The 22292-nt window shown below is 36.4% G+C and overlaps 1 protein-coding gene across 3 annotated transcripts in view; it reads left to right on the forward strand.

The window, feature by feature from the left end:
- The first annotated feature begins 462 nt into the window (after positions 1-462).
- MBNL1 (muscleblind like splicing regulator 1) overlaps positions 463-22292 on the forward strand; it is a 245081-nt gene continuing 223251 nt past the window's right edge. The window contains exon 1 of one of the 3 annotated variants that reach the window (XM_051991794.1): positions 463-558. The gene's annotated coding sequence lies outside the window, so the exon portion shown is untranslated. The remainder of the gene's footprint in view (positions 559-22292) is intronic. The other 2 variants (XM_051991775.1, XM_051991795.1) reach the window with 2 other exon arrangements.

Genomic DNA, 22292 nt, shown 5'->3' on the forward strand with positions numbered 1-22292 from the left:
TTAGCAAAGCCTTTCTCACCTCCCATTCCTCGCCCATCTCTCCTTCTATATCCACTCTCAAAGCAGATGTTCTCTTTCAGATTAATATTTGGATCGCACCATGAATACTTAACAATAGTTGATTTTAAAGTGTGTCAATTCCACTCTCCATGAGCTCATCACCTTTCGATCGGAGACAAAATCTATTTCTCGGTGATTATCATGGGGGAGATATATCTTTAAGGGAAATACTATTTCTTTACCAAATATCACAATTTAATCACTGACTTAAAAAAAATCATATATACATGCAAACCACAGCCTGTTGCCGTGGTTACTATTTTAAACTGTGAGTAGTTAATTTCATGTTCTCTATAGGATTTGAAAAGCATAATTATTCTGGTCTTTCACTACTTCCTCTTTCGTAAGCCCATCATCATTTACTGGGAGGGGGGAGGGGAGAGGAAGAGAATGTGGTAATTAGTTGAGACTATACTGCACTGAACACATCTCTTTGAGAGCTGGTAACATTAACAAACTAGGCAGCTTTGCATCTTAAAGTGCAACAAAGGCAAACAGGTAAGAAGACAATTAAAAAAATCTAACAAATTGGTATATGTGTCCCAACGGTTCCATTATTGGCCAATTTATGGGGCGGAGGTGGTACTGCTTGGGGAGGGGGCTGTCAATGTTTTTCATGGAAATATGTTGAATGCCCATAGATCTCATTTTGAGCTATGAAAAACAAATTTGTAAAGATTAGAAAATTCCAAATTCTAACCTTTTCTGATTATTTTATTTTATTTTTAATTCTGAAAGGACTTTTTGAAAATCTTCTAGTCTCCTCATTACTATCAGATAGTACTTTGGTTTTCTCATTTGTATGCTCTCGGCCAGACAGATGTCCTCTTTCAGCAAGTCTTTGGGTATTTGTTGTTTTTCTGCTAATCTATTATTGACTTTATTTTTATAAAGAAAAAATACAAATAATGAAGCAAATTCAGTTTCTGCTTTTTCTGTTTTCTTTTTATTGAGACTTTATAGAAAATATTTCTTAGGATAGAGAAGTGATATTACAAGTGAAATCCTTATCTTTTAACATTCCCTTATTTTCTGTTCTTAAGTGAATATGCTTCCAATAGCCACAGATATTTAAGATTTAAAGATCATGCCAAAATTACAACAAAATTCTCTGGGATTCTGCCTCTGGACTCCTAATTCACTTATAAGCTCAAATAAACTTGATTGTTATCTGTCAGTAGGAAAGAGCTCTTCAATAAATTTGGCAAGAAAAAAATAAGTGTTTGGTTTTCAGTGACATGCCAATGGACCTTCATATTTTTTTGTTGATGCAGTTTTCTGAAATTGTTTCTTTAAAAAGGTGTTTCTTTGAGAAATGCCATGGAATTGCTATCATTAATGTTTTATTTTCTTATAATCATTGAACATTAGAGGGAAACTGAAGTAAAAAGCCAGTTTCATTTTACAGTTTTCTTTTTTATTGTGAATTCAGTCTAGCAAATGTAAACACTTCTATATATATATATATATATATATATATATATATATATATATATATTTAAAAGTTGGTTGTATATGAAACCTCAAATTTCTGTTTATATAGTTTGCTTTCCTTATAGATTAAATGTAACACAGTATTTGTTTTTTAAAAGATAGACATTTGTATTTTGTGTTTTTTAAAAATAAGAACCAATAATATTTCTAATTTTTCTCTACTTTAATAAAAATAAGTTTATTAGTGCATGTAACAGTAGAGAAATGGCAAGGAAGGGTAATTCCTGGCTATTCACCTACAAGTTTGACTAGTTAAGTTTCAACCACACGTTGTAAATTCATCAATAGTAAAAGATGACAGGTATAAACCTTTAAAATTTCAGGACCAGATGAAGAGTATGCTAAAGATGAATACTTAATATCAAGATTTTGTTGAGATTAAATCTGGGGTTTTTGCAAAAAAAGATAAAAGTGTGCCTTCTGCCATCAATAAGTGGTTTTAGTTAGACATACATCCCTTTTTTTTTAAAGTTAATTTTACAAATGGTAACTGATGCTGTCTTAACTATAGAACATAGAATGGAGAATCAAATAGTCTACCAGTATTTTAATGTAATTATGATTACAGTGTATGTTCACATAAATGGCTACTGTTTGGCTTTAGGTAGGAGAAAGTCAATTATTCAGTTGTTTTGTAGTTGTTGCTTTAAGTATGGAGATGGAAATTCTAGAAAAAAATTTCACAGATTGAGCTGTCAAAATTTCAGATGGTGATGTGAAAATCTCGATTTTTATATCTATAATTTTACACCATTTGTTAATTACATTGAACAAAATTTGTGTATATTACCTAATTATATTTCTTTTGATTTCTATTAAAAATTGAGGCATTTTAAAAAAAAATTATCAGGTTTTTAATTCTAATAAATATTTAAGTAGCTGTGCACGTTAATGGTGTTCTATACACAGCATTACAATATGTGCCGCAGAGAAAATCTGCCACAAAAGAAAGTAAGCTGTGGCCCAAAGTGAGTGCAACTCCAAATCAGCAACTGTATTATACAGAAAGGTAAAAACTGCCACCCACAATTTAGAATGTTATTTACTTCCAAGGTCAATTTTGAATAATGATTTCTTAGTTGTGAAACTTCTATATCTTCCAGCTTTTGGCCAATAGATTGTTTCTTTTTATTTTGGAAAAAAAAGTATTTGGGAAAACTTAGGTTTTCCATGAGGTTGAGTGTTCCATGAGACAAGGATGACTGAAAAGGCCATTTTAACCATTATGAGGCGAAGGGCAGGAAAAACTGTAATATCGATTCGTTCTTTGGCATACTTCACAAAGGGACAATATGGCGGATCTTCCCACAGAAACAAATATCCATGATTAAGTTAGACTTTAGACAGTTCTGCACTTGGAGACATTAGCATTTAAAAACTAGTCTCTAGTTCATTTTAAACCTCAGGCAGTGTAAAGTTTGAGAATATAGTAAGAATTTAGAGATGCAAGGTTTAATTCAAGCATGCTTATTTGCCATTAATATCCAAAGTGAAACAGATAATTGAGTATTTCCCGCCAAAGTTGTAATAGAGAGATTGTTAAGCCCTGTATTGGGATGATTTATCACTGTCTTAGAAGATATGGTTAACCTCATTATCAATGCAAATTTATTTGATCATATTTTAACCCTTCCCCTACTTAGAGGAATGATTGTGTGAAGACACAGTTTACATTTTTCTTATGACTAATGTATATACATATACACATGAATGCACACATATATATAGCCCTATGCATATATTGATATATATTTATATTTATATAGTTTCTATCACTGTCTCATACACACACACACATATATATATCACATTACATGTTATACACACATACACATATGTTATGTAGAAATATACACTTAAGGCATCATTGTACCTAGAAAAGAAAACTTAAAGTCTGTACAAAGGAAGTAAAGGAGCAGACTCTGGATTGAAAAATGCTTTTAGTAAAAATTATGTTGAACAGCAGAGCAAGTGGCAGAAAAGCTTTCATGTTTATTCTTTAATATATTGATATTGTGTCAATATCATGTTAATGCTTTTTATTCAAAAGGTAAAATACATATCTAAACAACATATCTTCTATCTGGCTTTAGAAACATATATTTGCAAGAAAATAGAATATCCCGATTAATTTGGTTTGAAGAAGCAGTCTAACAAGACCAGAAAAGGGATTGTTGTTTTTATTAGATTTGAGAACTTAAGCTTTAAATACTAAATGTAATCTGAATTTGGACTGGTGATAATTCACACAGCCATTCTACTGGAAAGAATAAAGGCATTGGACATATATATTTTCTATATTTTGCTTTGTTTTTTTAAAAATAGATGTTTATTCATTTCTGAATAAATCTCTAACCCATCATATTCAGTGAACCTTCCTTCTTCACAAAGTTTTTTCTTTTTTTTAAAGGGGAAAAGCCATGTAGAAAAATATACTATATAGAGAATATTTATATCCCTATGTATATGCACACATATGTGTGTGTGTATATATATATACACACACACATACACATATATATATATATCTGTGTACAATTTAACCCTAAATGTGAACATATACATATGTGTACCTGTGCCTACATATGCATGTATAGCTGTAAACACATTTATATTTACAAATATGTATGTACACATATTTATAATATTCTAAATTCCTAATCATTTTCTTCTTCAATAACAAGGGAGAAATTGTGGATAGCTTTTTAAAAATAAAAAAGCAACACAACTTTTTACTGTTTTTAGGGGCAGTTAGGTGATATAATCAATATAGTGTTGGTCTGGAGTCAGGATACTTTAACTTGTTTATCTCAGTTTCCTCACCTGTCAAGTGAGCTGGAGAAGGGAATGGCAGACCACTCCAATATCTTTACCAAGAAAACCCGAAATGTGGTCACAAAGAGTCAGACACAATTGAAAATGACTAAACAACAGCATGAAATGGTAATTTGGGTTGAGTCTGCAATGTCCTGAGGTGTGCTGATTATATATATTCACTAAGTTTCAAGATGAATATTTTTGTTTCCAATATTTCCCTAAAAAAACAAGCCAAAAAAAAAACAAAAAACCACCAAGTGTATTGGAAAGCGAATGTAAATGCTTCACATGCCAGTTGGGTAATTTCAACATGACAAAAAAAGAAGGCATTTGAGTCAGAAATGTAAACTATACAAAATCCTTCAGTCAGTCGATAAGCACTCATGAATTATCTGCTGTTTGACAGGCATTTTGCTAAGTGGCGGAGAAACAAAGAAAGGCAAAAGTCAGGCTCTGTTGTCGAGGAGCTCCCAATATAATGGTAGATTCAGGATGGAAGCAGGTATGGATCAAGAAGCTCTATACAGGATTAACTGGAAACAATCAACAGAAGCAATATGATTGGTTAAGGAGGCCTGGAAAGAGCTCCCTGCAGACAGTGGAATTGTCTGGGTTCACCCTAAAGCTATGGATTGAGAAGGGAACATCATTTTTTTTGTTTTATCTTAAGGATCAGTCCTAGATCCTGTCTTGCCCAATCTCCCTTTAATCTGAAAGTACGTTGAATGCAAATAGGGGACTTTGGCAAAGATGATGAAATTCAGTTGGAGGACAAGCCATGATACAGGAAAATACATAAGTCATCTGATCAATCCCAGATACTAAACTTCGGTGGAGAAGGTGATTGAAAAAAAGTTAAAAATGCATAGAGGGAAAAGTTTTCATCAGTTTCTATATTTAAATTTCAAAAATTCATTAGGAAACTTCATGGATTCCTTAGATTCCTAATAGGAGAAGATAGGGAAGGAACTTTAGAGATCATAGAGTGCAAGCCTTCATTTTCAGATAAGGAGTCCTAGAGATAATCAGTGATAATTAGATCCACTGGTAAACAGTCCAAGAAACTAGATTCGAACCCAAATCCTTTTTGGTCTAAACTAGAGTTATTCCTCTTTTCCCCCATACTCCTTATGTTGATTCTGCCTTATGGAAATTTCATTCGAGTCCCATGGTTTGTAACTTTGGCTGTATAGGTGAGATTTCATGCTTTGCCAAATCCTTCTAAACTTAGAAACAAAGTTCATTTCCTTCTGGAAAAAGCACAAGCCGTCAAGTTGCCCTGGGTCTGTAAAAACATTAACGTCTCAAGGATTTTATTACCGGTCGTTCTTTTTCTCTCTGGACAAACCAGCATGGTTATTTTTTCACACATAAGTTTCATTCTTAGTGATCTGAAGTAAACAAATTAAGGAAGGAACAAGGCAGAAGTTCTAGCTGTTTAAGTCATACTTAATTACCAATGTATCCCTGATCTTCAGGTGCCAGAAAAGTCCCAACCATGAACACTGCTACCAGTTCTGTGCCAAGTGATTCGTTCAGGTGTACACTTTTGAGGCAGAACCTGAACACAGATCTTTTTTTGCTCCCACATCTACTCTCCCATTCACTCTCTTGAACCAGCATTGATGGCTTCCCCCGATAATCTCCATGAACCCATAGTTATGATTATCTTCAAGATGTGACTCAAATTTTACCACCACCAAGAAGCTTTTCCTAATTGGGCCTAATAATAATGACTAATATTGATATCAAATTTTAAGCATTTTACAAAATGCTTTTCAAATATTGTCTCATTTAATTCTCACCACAGCTATGTAAGATAGGTCCTGTTATATCCCCATCTGGCAGATGAAAAAGCTGAGACCATTAAGAGTCTAAGTGACCTGTTTATGGTTACTCAGCTAGTATATATCTGACATCGCATTTGAATTTGGCTCTTCCTGATTCCAGGTCCAGCATGCTTTGTTTCCACTGAGTCATCGGCTGCTTCTTTTACTTTTATTCTGTCATTAATTCCGTATTGTCTTTTACTTGTCATCTACATGTCACTTTGTGATTTTTCTCTAAATAGTTGAGGGTGGTATAAATGTGTTTCTCTCCTCACTCCCCCTCCCCAATTCCTGTCTGACTGGATTGAATTGGATGTGAGAAGTTGATTCATTTTTAGGTCTTTTTCAAAATGGCTCACTTAAGTACAGATTTCTCTCGGCCAGGAATGATTCATTCAACAAATATTTAGTGAGTGTGCACTACATGTTCCCTCAGTGATAATCCAAACTTGGGGAGCAGGTTGGGTGGCATCAAGATGAAAAAGACCCCACTCACAGGATCTCAGAATTGGAAGGGAGCTGCTCAGATCCCAAGTATTCCATATTGCAGCTGCAGGAAAACCTCAGTGACATCCTATGTTCTTAGAGAATTCAGTACCTGTCATCCTTTCCCTGCTCATTTCTGCCCACTGTCTTCTCTGGCTTCTATCAAGTCGCAGCTAAAATTCCTTCTTGTGCAGAAGCCTTTTTCAACCCCCTCCCCCCGATGCTGGTGTTTTACTTCTGAGATCATCTCCTAATATGGGTTATTTGTGCCCGATCTGTGGTAGAGCCTTCTGAGCTCAGATTGGTCTGACCAAGTCACAGTCAGACACACTGGACTCCAAGCCAAGGATCTCATTTTGATCTTTTTTGAGCATGAAGCACGACTTCTACCTTCAAAATTATAGCCCTCAATTGCCACCACCACCAGGTAACCCTATTGGTAGTTCATTTGTACATAGTTTGCATAATGTCTCCCCTATTAGAATATTACCTACTTGAGGACAAGGTCTGTTTTTACCTTTCGGTGTATCCTGTTTAATGATGTTTAGATTAATTAACAGAGGTTTAATGAATATTTTTGACAGTTGCAGAGGGATAGAATCTCTTCAAAGATCTTAAAATAGTAGGAAAGATAAGAAGTGTGTACCACTAAGTATGAATAGAAGGAAATCACATTTTTGAGAGTGTTTATTATGTGTGGGGTGCTCTCCAGTGCGGAGGCATATGGTCAAGTACAAAGCAATCTTCTCAGTTCCTTTCCTCAAGTAGCTTATATTGTTTTTGTCGTTTGTTCTTCATTCTCGGAGAGGACCATGATATCAGGAAGGTGAAGCTGCGACACATAAGTGAATTGAGGGAAGATAATATACCAAAAATAGCTGAAAAGGTGATAAGGTCAGTTTGTTGCTATTCATTCATCTCAGTCACGTCTTACTCTTTGTGATCTTCTGTGGGGTTCTCATAGCAAGATATTGACCATGTCCTTCTCCTTTGACAGATGAGGAAACTGAGGCAAACAGATCTGCCCATGATCACATAGCTAGGAAGTATCCAAGGCCAGATTTGAACTCAGAAAGTTAAGTCCAAGCCCAGCCCTTACTCTACTGCATCACCTAATTGCCCACTGTGCCTCCTCCCTGGAGGCCCTTCAACATGTGTGTTACTCTATTCAATGCCTAGTAGGGTTTCTGCCATCTTGTAGGTACTTGATAAATCTAATAGTGATTGATTGATTGAAGGTGGTATTTGATCTAGACCTTGAAGTATCACCCCATTAATCAAGTAGTATTTATTAAGCATTTACCATGTGCTAAAGACTGTGTGAAGGTGAGATGCTGTGATCCCAGAGAGTACGGTGCCCTGAATACTGGAGCTTACTGGGAGAAGGCTGAGATGAGAAGAAGGAGCCAGAGAATGGACTGGAGTGTTTGCTTTAATCTTAGTTTGCACAATAATGGCGCCAGGCCCTCCCTTTGATACTTGCCCTTCCTCCACTGTTAGCCTTCTGATGTAAGAAGGTGATATTCATGTGTTCTGGGTTTGTAAATTCCCTAAGTGAAAGAGCCATTCAAGGTTGGGATTTTAACCCTTACCCAAAGTTTCTATTCTCACTTTAAGATACTGAAAGCACACACATTGCGTGTGAGACTGATGGCCTGCACTTAAGACACCATCCGGAAGCCCTTTTCTTTCACAAGAAGCAGGAAGTTGCACACATGCCGAGAGATTGCTGGTGATGTTAACCATAGCATGGCAATATATTTTTTGGTTCCTTTTTTTTTTTTAAAGGTTCAACATAAAACCCCTTGGCCGGCATGCTCTGGTGGATAGGCAGTTGAGCTGGGAGTAGGAAATTTCAGCCTGCCCAGGGGTACATCCTGCTTGAGAGATCTTAGGAATCTCCTGGGTCTTCAGGATCTTTCTCTTAGTAGTTGAGTGGGCCCTCACCTGCAGCAGCAGAAAGTGTTTCTTCACCTAAGGCCCTTAACCAAATCCCAAACACCATATACAATATTCTCTGTATTTCCAAGAGTTAGACTGGCATGATGGGAAAGGCTTCTTTGACATCCAGGTATTCTGTGTATCCAAGAAAAACAGAATGGGGGAACACTTATCACTTCAGTGGGAAAGCATTATTTTCAGAACCTCAGAATAGCGCTTCAATTCCACTTTTGGAGTTTGTATATGTGTGATCTAGCTGATTCTCCCTGGTCTTCAGTTTACTCATTTGTTAAAAGCATAGTATTGGACATGGGACCTTCTGAGTTCCTCTGGACTCTACCACTGCTTCATGTGCCTCTTCCCTCTTTCCACTGGGACCTTTTTCTCCCATTGGCAAGTTACTACCTGAACCTTCACTTTGAGAAAAGGTCTGGACCAGCTTTGCCTTCCCTGTAGTTCTCCTCTCCCCATCCCCACCTTTTTCACATTCCCTTTAATTTTGTGAATTGTTTTCCTCTAGTAGAAAGTTCTCTGAGGGTAAAGATTCTTTTTTTTTTAAAACCTGTATCTGCAATGTCAGAATTTAACCTGTTTAGTCTTCAATTTCCCATATGATTCTGCGCTGGACTAATCTCTTTAGATCTCAGTTTCCCCATCTGTCAATCTATGAGGGATTGGACAATTTGACCCTGAAGGCTCATGCTTGCTCTGTCTACAATCTTTCAGTGTCCTTTATATATAGCTTATATTTACCGAGAACTTGAGTCTGTGCTCGTCCCAAAGTAGAACATTTACTCCTGGAGTTCCCTTCTTGTCTCGGCACTCAGCATTCCCAGTCTAATCTTGTGCCTGATCCAGAGTCAGCACCGGAACTCTGCTTGGTTTAAATTGAACTGGAGAACTGCTCCCTGGTTTTAGTAATAAGAAACAGAAAAGGCCTGAGGGTACTTATTAGCGGATCCCAGGAAAAGCTGGGTTTTCCCTCTTGGGTTTCTGGCTAGAGAGGAATAAGAACTAACTGCTGCTGATCCCATTCAAACTGCTCTGCCTGCATTTCTGAGTTTCTCCTGCCTTGTCCCTTGGTGCTGGTTATTTACTATGTGACACTGCCTATAAATTTATTCTAAGTTAGGGCCTTCCCAAGAATTAATTATAAACAATATCTTTTCTCTTTAAAAATCCAAATGCCCTCAAATAATCACATTTTTAGTTTCAGAAATTAAACCCAGATCTTCCATGATTTGCTAACATATGAGATTTTCTGGGTTTGGGGAAGATCCTTTTGTGCAAACTATAGGCAGAGAAAATGGAAAGCAACTTGTCTGAGTATAGTGTAATAGAAAGTGAAGTCAGAGGAGCTTGGTTTTGCTACTTCCCTTAAGACTTTACCTCTTTGGAAAAAAGAGGGTGTTGGACGTATGTGGAGAGGGGAGTACTTGGAAGGCACCATTACCATTTCTACTCTACTTTTGCAGTTTCAGAGCAAAAAGCCCACTTGCGCCATACTTTGCCAGGCTGAGAATCCATTTAGGATTCCCTTGCTAGTGAGGTTGTTCTACTAGTACCAAAGGTGAAATTATCTATTAAAAAGAGCAGAATTCTGTGAGGATGTGAGTCTGGATGCCTGAAGATGTTAATGTTAAAATGATACTCCATTTGCTACAACATATGAATGGAAACAGTTTGATGGAAAGAATTACTGTATCCATAGGAATATGATACAATATATGATAGGATCTTTCTATGTAAACATGTGTTTATATGGACACATACACATAGTGAGAGCAAATATCTTATGATATACAGTATCTTTCTGTACATATTGTTGTATGTCTATATGGAAGCATAGAAAAATAATATTAAATAATTTATCTTAACATAGCTATCTAAGACAACTAGATAGTGTATTGGATAGAGTTGGGTTTGGAATTAGGAGGAAGAATTAATTTTGCTTGCTTTGTTAAATGTTTTCCAATTATGTTTTAATCTGCTTTGAGCCTCATTCCGGTATTGTAGGTTGATGTCTGTTTGATACCTTTGGTCTAAAAGGAAATTATTGGCATAGTTATATATTTTTGGAAAGAGCTAGGAGATCAAGAACAATTACATATTAATGAGAGAGAGAGGGAGAGTTCATGATCAATGGGAGTTGCTCCTAGAAAATAGAAGATGGCATCAATGGGCAAATTTGAAGGGCTCCTCTGAGAGGAGAAGGGTCACCTTATACACTATCTCTAAGATTTGGGCAAAGGAAAGGAGAAAGGGGATGATTTTGTGTGTAGTTAGAGAGCAGAGACAACTTTCAAGGACTGACCATAACTTATATGTATCTATGTCTATATCTTTATATCTCATCATCAAACTTTCTCAATTCTCTCTCTCTCTCTCTCTACATATATCTATCTACATCTATATATCTATATCTAGATATAGATATATAGATATATATCTAGATAGATAGATAGGTAGATAGATAGATAGATAGATATAGATATATATGAAACACCTGCATTTTATTCACCTACAACTGATCTCTGATCTGATTCTCACCTTGCAAAAATATTCTTGTTGGCTACCAAAGTGTTTTTGGTTGAGGGTCATGGACAAAAACCAGGATCTGAATGACTTACCATGGTTGGTTAGGGAAGGCTAATTGGGAGGATTAATCATAGCATGATTAAATTCATGTTGGGTTATCATGGGGATAATGAGGTCTTCTTCATAATACTTCCAGAATGCCTTATTGGGAGCCAAGGAGTTTCTCTGTCTAACCCATTTCACTTTTCTGCCTCTTGTGAGTTAACTTTGTTTGAAAAGATTCTTTTTTCCCCAAGTGTAAAATGTGTGTCTTTTTAAAGATGATTGTCACCTTCCTGAATCCCAAGTATTTGTTACTGACTAAAAAACTCTTAGCCACTTATAATCACTATTATTTACTCAGTTTCGATGTTTGGGAATCATTTTGTGAGAATCAGGCAAATAAATAAGAGAAAAAGCCAATGAAACTACATCTGTGAGGGATCTTTGGTTATAACAAAGATTCTCCATCTCATTCTACCCCCATTTCCATTCTTGATATAATGTCTCACTGGATTTGAATGAAATTTTAGCTGTGACTCTCATGAGGAAACTGACGTCTCCTACTGGTGTTTTAAAAAGGCCAATAGTGGGATTTTGTTTAGCATGAATTTTTTTTTCTTACGTTCTCTGTTTTTTCTCCCATGAATAAAGTATTTGGGAAAGATGGTCAAAGAAGAATTGTTTTTTGGCCACCTGTGCATGTGTGTGCGCGCACTTGTGTGTGTCTTGTTTTTAAAGGGTCTGTTTACTCTTCACTGAACCTCCCCTTGACCCAGACAGTTATACTGGCACTTTAAAATCAGCTTCAGAGGCAATTGGGCCCTGGATTAGTTCATGACATTCCTTTTGTTCTGTCTTTGTATCGTGATGGCAAACTCAAAGGAATGCCATAATGGATTTTTCCACAGCTGTATTGCTACTTTCAGCAATGAGGGATCATGGGATCTTAGCTTTTAAGCTAAAAGAGACCTTAAAGGTCATCTAGTCTGAATACACTCATTTTTATAGATGAAAAGCTAATGTTAAGAAGATAATAAGTTGATTAGGGGAAAAAGTCAGGATTGAAGATAGGTCTTTTGACTCATGGAGTATCATTGAGAAATGTGAAAAGTATCAAGGAGTGATATCACTTCTCTAAGTGGCTCTCTTGCTATTTTATGATATCCACCTTGTTCTTTATATTCACTCTTTCCGGGGACCCAGAATGCTCTCTTCATTCTCAGCTCTGCCTCTGAGAATCTGTCTCTTCCATCAGATTTCTGTGCTTTGTACATCAACCTTTCTCAATTCTCTGAGTATTAATGTTCTCTCCCTTCTCAAATCATCTTGTACCCACTTAGTAAATACTAGAATTTTTTTTCTTTTGAACTTACTACAATTCCCCCAACAGGGCCTCGAGAGGAAAAACTATTTGACTACAACCTCCAGGATAGTGCCCTGCATGCAGCCCAATAAATGCTTATTGAGTTGCCCACTAATCCCTCACCACTTTGCTTTGACTTATTTCCCCTAGCATTTACTAAGTGCAAGAAAGGTCTTGGGCTGCAAAGGTGATCAGTACTTTATAGACGTTTAATCCACCATTGTAAATAGGCCATTACTTCCAGAAGTAGGCCTTGGTGTGTCTGGAGAGTAAGTCGAGTTGCTGGCTCATCTGGACAAGGCCCACTCGTGCTCTAGACAAGCCTATGGGAAACGGGCCAGAGGCTGACCACATCCTAATAGATAGTATGCCACAGTTTGGGCTCCTTTTCTTTTGAGTGGACTCCTTTGAATAAAGATGAATGGCTGAGATTGGGCCAAGCACCAAGGTAAGTAGAGAAAAAGAAGCAGGAGAGTGAGAAACACAGGCCGATGGCATCGGCTGCTCTACCCGTCAAGGGGCCTAGATGTCTGAAGTAGCCATTGGCTAGTGGAGATAGAATTTTACCATGTTCTTTTTTTTTTTAAATCACATGATACACAAAATAAACAATAGTTTTTCTCAGTGAGGAAGGAAAGTTAACCAGTTATGACATCATGCAATACCCAGGCCTTCCTTATCCCTAATGATCCTTTTAACTCCATTATATAAACTAGACTTTGGTATCCAACACATTCTAGCATCTCCCAGATATTATTGAGAATTATAAATGAAGAGAATGACCTATTTAAGGAGTCTCTCAGTCAAACTTGCAAGCATTTTGTATGAATAAACACATTTTCTGAGAAAAAACAATAATGAAAACTTAATCTGTCCTGGTTAAGCCTTTAAGTTTGGCTTTCTTTCTAAAGACAGAATATTATGGAGAAAGAATCTAATATGGACTATATTCTTTATCTTTATCTTTAAAGAAATTTGTAGTTGTTAATAAAAAGTAAAGGAGAAAAAAGTTATGTTCAGGAAATGGGGGGCAGTTAAGCAGCATTATATGGAATGGACTTGATAGGTAGTAATTAAATAGTATGGACACAAATGGAGTCTTTGTTTCTTTGTAATTTGAGGTTATTATAAGCTAAAGTTTCAGTGTCCTCCTACTTCTAATTAGTTTGAGTTTATGTATTTTCATTGAGGTGGTTATTTTCTCTCTGTGTGTTTCTTCTTTTTACTTTCTCTCAGCAATTAATAAAATCAGTAAACTTATTTTTAATTAATGTGTGATTCCTAATCCTCACATTATATAGACAAAATGGTTGTTCTAAATCTTTTCCCAATCTTCCCAAATGTTTTCTGGTAAATAGTTTTGAAACACAAAGATTAAAAATACTAGGTTTTTTTTTAAAAAATAACTTTATTGAAAAATATCTAATTTTTCATTACTCAAATTCCCATTTATAAATTACTCGTGTCTTTTCAGAGAACTGATCTTAAAAGAGAGGATTTAAAAAAACAACAACAGGAAATTAAAAAAATATATTAACCAGTTAACACATAGAAAAGCTGCTAACGTTATATGTGATGTTATCCAGTCTTAGACTCTGAGTTTTGCAATGTAATGGAGGGAAGGGATGTGTCACTTCCAACAATAGGGCCAAGTTTGTGCTCTATGATTTCACAGTATTCAGTTGTTCTACAGTTAATACTGTTTTTAATTATGATATTATGTGTTTGTAAAATGGGGATAATAACACCTCCTTCCAAAGCTGTTGTGAGGATAAAATTAGTCCATATTTTTAAAAGTGCTTTATAACATTTAAAGTGCTGTATAATTGCTATTATTGTTGTTATTAATTGATTGCACATATCATTTTCTTGTTTCTGTTCACTTCACTCTACATTAGTTCATATAAATCCTTTCAACTCTTTTTATCTTATTCATGTTTATTGTTTCTTATAATTCAGCAAGAGTTCTTTACATTCACGTTCTACAATGGAGAACCATTCTTTCCTTCATTTGCTTTCAGTTCTTTGATGCCATGAAAAATACTACCATAAATATTTCGGTGTATATGAAACCCTTCTTTCCAACATTAACTTCCTTGGTATATATGCTCAGGAGGGTAATCTCTGATTCAGAGAGCATGAGCATTTTCATAACTTTATTTGCATAGTTAGAGATTGCTTTCCAGATTTATACCAATTTATAACTCCATCAATAATACATCAGAAAACCCTATCAGTAATTTCACTTCTATCTTCTAATATTTAATGAAATAGTCAGGAGATAAAAACTAGCACTGACCTCTATAATACTGACTATTCTGGATTTTTTAATCACTTTTAAAACCAATTTTCTGGGCATAAGGTATAACCTCAGGATTATTTTGATTTTGCATGACACTTAAATATTAAGGATTTGGACAATTTCAAATACTTAAAAAGTAACCCAAAATGTGGGGCTAAAGAGATGACAATTTTCAAAGCCAGTTTGCCTAGCAGGAGCTGAAGCATGCAAAAACTTCAGGTTTTTGTCCTCTTTGCCCCATTGTTGGTGGAGGTGTATAGGAACAGGAAATGGATAAAGATGAGAAGAATAGAAGGGGTTTCCATCATCAGGAGTGTAGTGGTTGGATCTTAAGGTGAACTCACCAGTAGATATTCAGCTTCATGACCTAGCAGGTTTTGGGATTTCCCTAGAAGCTGGTACGGTACTTGATCCATAATAGGTAATTAATAAATGCTTATAGATTTCCTGATTACAAAGATACTATTCTGGAGAGAAAAGGAAACAAGGAAAAGCAAATAAAGAAACATTCAGGTTTTAATTTTCAAGTTTGGTGTTATAAAATAGTTCTTCATTTCTTCAACTCCAACAGTCTTTCCACTGACATTTGCTGTCCCGCTATTACCATAATGTCAGCATGGGCATATTGGAAAAACAGGATGAGTAATTTTCTTTTCATTTTTTATTTTTCTCAATTACATGTAAATTTTTTGTTACATTTGGCTTTTTAAATTTCTTGAATCCCAAATTTGCTTACTCTCTTTTCCCTTCCCTTGAGAAGGTAAGAAATTTGATATAGATTAATCATGTGAAGTCATGTAAAGCATATTTCCATATTAGCTGTGCTATAAAAGAAAAGACAGACAACCCCTCCCTCCAAGAAAAATAAAGAAAGCAAAATAAAATATGCTTTGATCTGCGTTCAGAATCCATCAGTTCTTTCTCTGGAAGTAGATAGCATTTTTCATCATGAGTCATTTGAAATTATCTTGGATCATTGTATTAAGAATAGCTCAGTCATTCCCAGTTGATAATTTTCCAATATTGCTATTACTGTGTACAAAGTTCTCCTTTAGTTCACTTTAGTTCATATCAGCTTAGACATGTCTTTCCAGTTCTTTCTGAAAGAATCCTATTTGACATTTCTTATAGCACAGAAGCATTCTATCACAATCATATATCCTGATTTGTTCAGTTATTTCCCAATCGATGGCCATCTCCTCAATTTACAATTCTTCACTACCATAAAAAGATCTGCTGTTACAAATCCTCTTGTATAGATATATTTCCGTTGCCTTTTTCTTTGATCTTTTGAGGATACAGACTTTGTACTGGTATTGCTGGATGAAAGGGTATGTACAATTTTATAGCCCTTTTGGGCATATTTCCAAATTGCTCTCCAGAATGGTTGGATCAGTTTACAACTCCACCAACTGCCCATTGGCGTCCCAAATTTCCCATGGACCCTTCTGATATTTCACGTTTTCCTTTTCTGTCATTGTGAGGGAGTTTTCACTTCCATCTTCTAATATTTACCCCAAGTTTGGAAGCAGGAGTTCTGACTAAACCTGGGAAATAAATGAAAAACATAAACTGAAGCCTTGGAAAATAATCTTCTTTTGGACATGCCCTCAGGAACTTTTTGATTAAAGCCCTTCCACTCCCCATAAATGAAATAAATATATCATAGCTCATGGAAAGTGGGAATTCTGTACTAAACAATATTGTAGAATTCCAACAGTATAAAAATGTGGTGATAAATTCACTGTTGTCGTCATGACGATGGTTCTTAAAATCTGAGCCCCATTTAGAATTTAGGAGACAAAAAAGGTAATATCCTTCCATTAGCACCACACTGGCAGCTTCATGGTCAGTCTTTCTATGAGCTGATCCACAGAGATATTTAGTGATCAAGGAACAATCACATGTGTAGAAGAGAGTAGTCAGTGAATGTGTCCAATGAGATTCAAATATGGCAGGTGATCAAAGGAGCAGAGTTTGAAATAGTGAATGTTTTAGCTGGTGGTCTTTCTAGGAGAGATTACATCATAAACTAAAATCCTCCTTAACATTTCCAAAGCCTTCAAGAAACATAAACTCAGGGGAACCTCGCAATCATCTGTGACCAGGTCCATAAGTATTATCATCCCATTTTAGAGATAAAGAAACCATGGCTCAGGAATTCAAGTTACTTGAAGGGGCCTTCAATCTTGCTTCCTAGGAACTTAAAGCACAATAGCTTTATCAGAGAGGGAGCTTGCCATAGAGGGTAGATGGTGAGATCAGGGATGTCTAGTCTGAAGTTCCCCTTCTGAGAATTACAAGCTGTACACTATGGGTAATCAATTAAAATTCCAGCACCTCTGTTTCTTGATTGATTGCCAACAGTCCTGCAGTTTGTAATTACCAACAGGAAGACTTCACCCTAGATCTCCTTGATCTCACTGTCCACCTACTATGCCAAACTCCCTCTCTGATAAAGCTATTGTGCTTTAAGTGCCTAGGAAGCAAGATTACAAGATTTTCAAGCAGCCTGATGGCCCTTTGAGAAAGTCTCTCCAGAGCTCATCAGAACTTCCTTATGGTCACTCCTTATGTTGAGCTTCTCTGGAAAATCCAAAGAAAAGGGAGTAAAGAGATACTTTCAATCTAAAAAAGCAGATTTTGTGTTCATATAATTTATGACTTATTAAGCAACTGTGCCCCCACATAAGTCATGTGACTAAAAACATTTACTCCTGGAAACTTTATTGGAAATGCCATCTCAGTCTAAGGCCAGTCCACAAAAACTGAGTATTTCTAGTCTCTCCATTTTATCTCCTATAAGTGTGGTTGTCTTTGGGATGCTCTTTACTTATCAATGTCTTTCCTAAATGTGACCTTCAGATCTAAGAGCAATATCCCAAATGAGGTCCCATCTAAACAGAAGAAGGATCACCATAGTCTTGGAGGGGAGATGAAGAAAAGAAATGACAGTTAAGAAGCTGAAGTTTTCAGGGAGAAGGAAGTGGGGAGCAAGGCCCCAAATTCTAGCAGGGTTGAGTAAGTGATGGCTGGAGTAAGGGTCAGAAGGTCATCAAGATCTTTGGATAAGGTGATTTTAATGAAATAATCAGGAGATTAAAAACTAGCACTGACCAAATTAGATACATTCCCTTGCAAAAGATATTCCTAAAATTAATTATGAATATTGTTTTTCAAAAGAAATGGCATGTCTGTCTCTTTCTCTTAGTTTTTTTCCTCCCTCTCCCTTGTTTTCTTGGGGTCTCTGCCTCTCTCTCTGTCTCTGTGTCTCTCTGTCTCTGTCTCCCTCTCCCTCTGTCTCTCTGTGTGTGTCTCTCTCTGTCTCTCTCTCTCTCTCTCTTTCTCTCTTTCTCTTGGTCTCTCTCAATCTCTGCCTTAAAACTGTTTCAGTAGCATTGTCTAACTTTATTTTTATCAGTGGGAAATAATATGTTTGTATATTTGTATTATATACAGTGTCTATATATTATGCATAATATAAAAATACATATATATATAATATACTTGAGACATTGCACATATTTATATACATATATTTATAATATATACACACATAAATGTGTGTGTGTATATATATATATATATGAACTTTATTGGAAAACGTTGCCTTACATAAAAATTTAAAAAAATATTCTATAACAAATAACATCTTACCTTATCTTCAAATGTCAGAAATTAGAAAACTTGTTTCAGTGATTTTAACATTTTTCAGTTAGTTTTCAGGATATTACCAGTACTTTTCTTAGAAATTCAATCCATTCCTAGAATACAGTTCATACTGATATTTTTGGCTCATGGAGCTTCCCAAGTTGAAATAATGAAATTGAAGCTGGGTGGTCCACAGGAGAGATACTAGATAATGTTTAAATAATTGTGATTAATTCCTAGTATCTTGACCATGACAAGGAATCTCTGATAGAGGAAAGTCTGGACCCAAATTATTTGTGTGTGTGTGTGTGTGTGTGTGTGTGTGTGTGTGTGTGTGTGTGTAGGCATGCATGTGTATGGATAACTGGCCAAATTACTTTGAATTTTTTTCTTTTTTTAAGCTTTTTATTTTTGAAACATATGCATAGATAATTTTCAACATATTCCTCTTTGTAAAACCTTGTGTTCTAAATTGTTTTCCCTCTCATTTTCCCTCCCACTTTCCCTGGATAGCAAGTAATCCAATATATATTAAACATGTGTAATTCTTCTGCACATATTTCCACATTTATCATGCTGCACAAGAAACATCAGATCAAAAAGGGAAAAAATGGGAAAGAAATTAAAAAGCAAACAAACAACAACAAAAAAGTGAAAATACTATGTTGTGATCCACACTCAGTCTGCATAGTGCTCTCCCTGGGTGCAAATGGTTCTCTCCATCACAAGACCATTGGAAATGGCCTGAACCACTTTGCTGTTGAAAAGAGCCATTTGGACTTTTCCTCTCATGCCCACTGGGTCCTCATCATCCTGCAAGATTAAATTAAGCTTGGACTCATATTTTCACTCATTCATTCTTTTTATTAAGTATACTATGTGCCAGGAACTGTTTTAAGCCTAGGGAGGCAAAGTAGTAAAAGTCCCTGCTCTCAAGATGCTTACAGTCTGATATCTTTATCCCTGGGACCTCTCTGAATGGAGGATCAAACACAGATTTGCCCCACAAAGCTAAACCTTCATTTGAGGAGGGCCAATATGTCAATTGGCTCTTCATATCTCATCTGGTTGCACTCCTCTGGGCATTTTCCTCTTGTCCTTTACCTTTTTCTATCCCTTTTTTGCATTTGTTATCCCCAGGATTTAGCAGAGTGCCTGACTGATTGACCATAAATATGAATGTGTGTCTTTGTGCCTAGAGAGGCAGTTTGGCATGGTGAAGAGCAAGCCAGTTCAAAGTCAAGAAGACCTGGCTTCAAAGCCTTCCCTTGCTTCCCACCAGCTGTGTAATCCTGAGCAAGTCTAAGCATCTCTAGTTTCCTCATTGAACAATTCATTGTAAACAGCAATAAAATCACCAGCCTGCTCCCTATTTCTGTTCCTCTGTGTGTGTGTGTGTGAATATAAACATATAGATATTTCCATACATATATAGGAAAGAACACCCCCTTCAGATTCTGAGGGCCTTACTTTGTATTTTTATTTTTTAAATTTTTATTTCATTTATTTATCCATTTATTTATTTGTTTGTTTATCTATTCATCTATTTATTTAATTATTTATCTGTTTATCTATTTATTTATTTATTTGCTGAGGCCACTGGGATTAAGTGATTTGCCCAGGGTCACACAGCTAGGAAGTATTAAGTGTCTGAGTTCAGATTGGAACTTGGGTCTTCCTGACTATAGGGCTGGTGCTCTATCTACTGTGCCACCTCGCTGCCCCCTTATTTTGTATTTTTAAAGATTTTTGTGGTATTCATTTATATATGAAAACATGAGGAACCCGGAAAAGACCATGGGGTAGTCCAGGGGTGTCTCTTCTCATCCAGTTCACTAATGATGGTGACCCACATGAGGGAAGAGAGCTTGGAGCACAACCTTTAGAGTAATTGAATGAAGGAGCCTAAATAGTTGAACAGCATAGGAGGGTGAGGGAAGAAAATCTGGCTCTAGGATCTTCCTAACCTAAGCCCCTAAATATAGATGGAATGTGTATTTTTGGATGTATTGGGAACTTGGATTAATCACGACCCTGGGACTCCACCTGAGAGCTGGTGTTGGATGGGCTGCCATGTTTGTATCTAGTCATGTGACACATAGATATCTATGTGTTTATGCAATATGAATGAATATGTGCTCATGGAGGATATACTCTCTGAGGTCGACCACCTGTATGAGTTTGGGCACATCCCTCAGCCTCCCCTTTGCCTTTGCCTCTTGGAAACTCTGATTTCCTTAAGTACTGGGGTGACCCCCAGGATACCTTTCATAGTGAACTCTCCTTCCAGTGACTAGGGTCCCAATGGTATCTGCATGTTTACACATGCCTGTGTACACACACATATGCCTGTTAGGGTTTTGGGAGGGCAGGGATAGTTTTGCTTTTATTTTTTCTCCCCAATGCAGCTGTGTAGGCACTTTTCTAAGATTAGACTGACAGATGAGTTGCTGATCTCCATTGGTAGAAGGACTTTTCAACCAGTCAAGAAATATTTACTAAATGCATATTGTGTATAGATAGGTAGCAGTGGATAGAGCACTGATCTTAGGAAGACTCAGTGTGTTGAGTTCAAATGAAACCTTAGCCATTCACTAGCTGTGTGAACCTGAATGAGTCACTTCACCTTCTCTGCCTCAGTTTTCTCATCTGTAAAATGAGTTGGAGAAGGAAATGGCACATCACTCCATTATCTTTGCCAAGAAAACCCCAAGTGGGGTATAAAAAGTTGGACATGACTGAATGGCAACGACATTTTGGGGGCAGCGCCATGATCTATTTAGACTGAGTATCAGGACTGCAGTCAGCAAGACCTCTTCTTGTATTCAAATTCGGCCTCAGATCCTTACTAGCTGTGTGACCTTTTGTACTTCACTTCACTCTTTGCCTCCATTTCCTCATTTGTAATATGAGCTGGATAAGGAAATGGGAGTCCATTCCAGTAGCTTTGCCAGGAACTCCCCAAAGGAACCATGAAGAGTCATATATGACTGCAGCGCCTAAACAAAATCAGCAACCATACATTTGGCGTTGAGAATAAAGAGACAAAAAGGGTTTTTAAAATGATATTTTTTATTTTCAAAATATATGCAAAGATAATTTTCAACAGTCATCTTTGCAAAATCTTGTATTCCTGATTTTTCTCCTTGCCTTCCCTCCCAGAAAGCAAGTAAACATGTGCAATTCTTCTTTACGTATTTTCACATTTATTGTGCTGCACAAGAAAAATCAGATCAAAAAGGGGAAAAAAGAGAAAGAAAACAAAATGCAAGCAAACAACTACAAAAGGAGTGAAAATGTTGTGTTGTGACCCACACTCAGTTCCCACAGCCCTCTCTCTGGGTGTAGAAGGTTCTCTTCCTTACAAGACCATTGGAACTGGTCTGAATTGTCTCATTGTTAACAAGAGCCCCACCCATGAGAATTGTACATCATATAATGTTGTTGTTGCCGTGTACAACGCTAAAAGACAAAAAGTAAACTGTCCACAGAAAGTGTAAAATTCTACTCTAACAAAGGAGAAAGTGAGTTATATACATTTATCAACAGTAACATTAAAGTTAATGGCAGTATATGTCTGAAGTTCCATGTCACTAGAAAATCAGGTTTCTCCTTCCTTCCTCTCTTTCCTCTCCCTCCCATTCCCCTTTTTGTCCTCTCCCTTTCCTCTTTTTGCATACAGACATGCACATTCATACTCTTACACATTCTCTTTTTCTTTCTTACACACGCATACATACTCGCACATATACATTTTCTCTTTTGCTCT

Source organism: Antechinus flavipes, chromosome 3 (assembly GCF_016432865.1).
Source record: "Antechinus flavipes isolate AdamAnt ecotype Samford, QLD, Australia chromosome 3, AdamAnt_v2, whole genome shotgun sequence".
NCBI lineage: Eukaryota > Metazoa > Chordata > Mammalia > Dasyuromorphia > Dasyuridae > Antechinus > Antechinus flavipes.